The sequence below is a fragment of the Halichondria panicea genome, chromosome 2 (genome assembly GCF_963675165.1).
Source record: "Halichondria panicea chromosome 2, odHalPani1.1, whole genome shotgun sequence".
Lineage (NCBI taxonomy): Eukaryota > Metazoa > Porifera > Demospongiae > Suberitida > Halichondriidae > Halichondria > Halichondria panicea.
In genome coordinates this window covers 3,581,369-3,583,868 of record NC_087378.1, presented here as the reverse complement: position 1 = coordinate 3,583,868, position 2,500 = coordinate 3,581,369, and the positions used below count along the sequence as shown (strand labels likewise).

The window sequence follows — 2,500 nt, the reverse complement described above, 5'->3', positions numbered from 1 at the left end:
GACCAGTCACCAGCAGGTCAGACGCCCGCCGACACAGGCAGTCTACACAACGATGCGGACACACGGATGAACCGCTGCAGTCACCCTACACAGCACCCGTCACTAGGAGCAACGCTGGAACTCGTCTCGTATGTAATTAAGCGTGACTTTTTTTGCCACAACACCCCACTTCACGACCTATCAACACGCTCATTTGTACGACACTCTTGTTTGGTTGCTTATCTAGCCCACGTGGTCACATTGTTCAATTCGTCTGCACTTGTATGGTAATTGCTTGCGATATATTGCTCAAATTTTCGCGCTACGCGCGTTCATTCCTTCATTCGTCTGCACTTGTATGGTAATTGCTCCAATTTTCCGGCGCGCAAATCCCCTCTGCAATGTTCCCATCTGCACTGTTCCCCGTCTGCACCCTTCCATTCCGCTAAACATACAGTTCAAGTTATACATGGCTAACATACAGTTACAATACAATACTGGAGATTGCACAATCTTTGCAACACAAATAGAAACAAGTGTGTTGAGCACTGTGGTTCCTTATTATATATGGGATGTGCTCATACATTTAAGTAGTAAAACAGACCACAGTGTGTGTACTCAAATTCCATATAAGGAAGGGTAATGCTCTATGCTTTTACTGTCTTGTTGCAAAGATTCTGTATAGTATTATAGTACACTCACTCACTCACTCACTCACTCACTATATTGCAGCACAACATCTATTCGCCAGCAGCCAGCCAGCCAGCCAGCCAGCCAGCCACCCACCTCTTACTATTCATCAGTCAGTCGGTCGGTCGGTCGGTCGGTCGGTCGGTCGGTCGGTCGGTCGGTCGGTCGGTCGGTCGGTCGGTCGGTCGGTCGGTCGGTCGGTCGGTCGGTCGGTCGGTAGGTAGGTAGGTAGGTAGGTAGGTAGGTAGGTAGGTAGGTAGGTAGGTAGGTAGGTTGGTGGGCCGGCCAGTCAGCCAGCTACAACATAGCTTCACAAGCTACACAACAATTGCTGCTTTAACTACCAGCTGCAGCTTCTAATTATAACTACCCATTGAAGCTACTTTGTAACTAGGCGCTTTGTAAGGGGCCGCTTTGTAACTAGGCAAGGACTTCATTACACTAACATTAATTTTTTCCACCACGAGGACTTTAGGCTGGAAAATAGAAATAATAGGGCCTTAAGTGCTCGTTGACTTTACACTCCATGAACATTACAACTTTTTACCCACTACTTTTATTCCCACTTGAATTTACTGTACATTATTTGCGTATTGTTAGCAACGTACAATACAATACTACTTGAAGATAAGCTTGATATTGTTATGATCAAATGAAGCATGGCTCAATGAAGGTATATATAACTCACTCACTCACTCACTCACTCACTCACTCACTCACTCACTCACTCACTCACTCACTCACTCACTCACTCACTCACTCACTCACTCACTCACTCACTCACTCACTCACTCACTCACTCACTCACTCAGGGAAAATATTTAAATTTCCTGCTACAGTGCTGCTACATTGCAGCCCATAAAATCTGCACATTTCCTGAGGTGTCCTGCAAGTGTCCTGCAACCTACTTACAAAGGATAGTGCAACGTTTCCTGTATAGTTTCCTTTACTATTCCTGAAGTAGTTCAGGACTTGTGTAACATTCATAAGTCTACAGGAAATTTTGTATTTGTAAAGTATAAGAAATTTTGATATTTTTCCTGTGTCACTCACTATAATTAGGATAGTTATAATTATACGTGCGTAATTATACAATTACTGTTTGCAAGTAGCCATCATCACATACTTCAGTTGCTTGCAGTGCCATGACTATAATGACAAAGGCAGGGATCAATTGTAAAACTGTTGCTATCACAAAAAGAAAGTTTCGTCTTTGCGGTTTGGTAATGATCAACGAGGATTTAAGGCTGCAGTTTTCATATTTTTGGGCCTTAACTGCTCGTTGTGAAATATTCTGAAAACAAACAAAAATAAGAATGCAGAAGCCTACAACACCTGCTGTTCCCAGGCGGTCACCCATCCAAGTACTGGGCAGGCCCTACGTTGCTTAACTTCGGTGATCAGACGAGAACCGGTGTTTTCAACGTGGTATGGTCGTAGACACAAGTCAATGCATATCTCATGTACTTATGTGTGAAGTTCAGAAATATACTCGACTTAATTTAATTGCTGTGGAGGGAGTGGGCCGGGAGGGAGTGAGTGAGTGGAGTGGAGTGGAGTGGAGTGGAGTGGAGTGTACTTCTCTGTACTTACTGGTATTATACAACTATGGACTTACTTACTGATAATTATAATCATACTCTAGCTATACAACTATCTACTAACTATCTACTATCTACTGTCTACTTCAAGCTTGCTTACTTACTTACTTACTTACTTACTTACTTACTTACTTACTTCACTGGAAACATGCAAACTCTTAATATAATCATTACTTCATAGCTAGCTGGATGCTCAGACTATATCTATATCTATATCTATAGACTTGGAA

General features: G+C 42.9%; 1 non-coding gene across 1 annotated transcript; it reads right to left on the bottom strand.

Moving 5' to 3' along the window:
• Positions 1 to 1,992: 1,992 nt before the first annotated feature.
• LOC135332434 (5S ribosomal RNA) lies at positions 1,993 to 2,111 on the bottom strand. Its single transcript, XR_010393293.1, has one exon. It is a non-coding gene; the product is annotated as a 5S ribosomal RNA (ribosomal RNA).
• Positions 2,112 to 2,500: the final 389 nt, after the last annotated feature.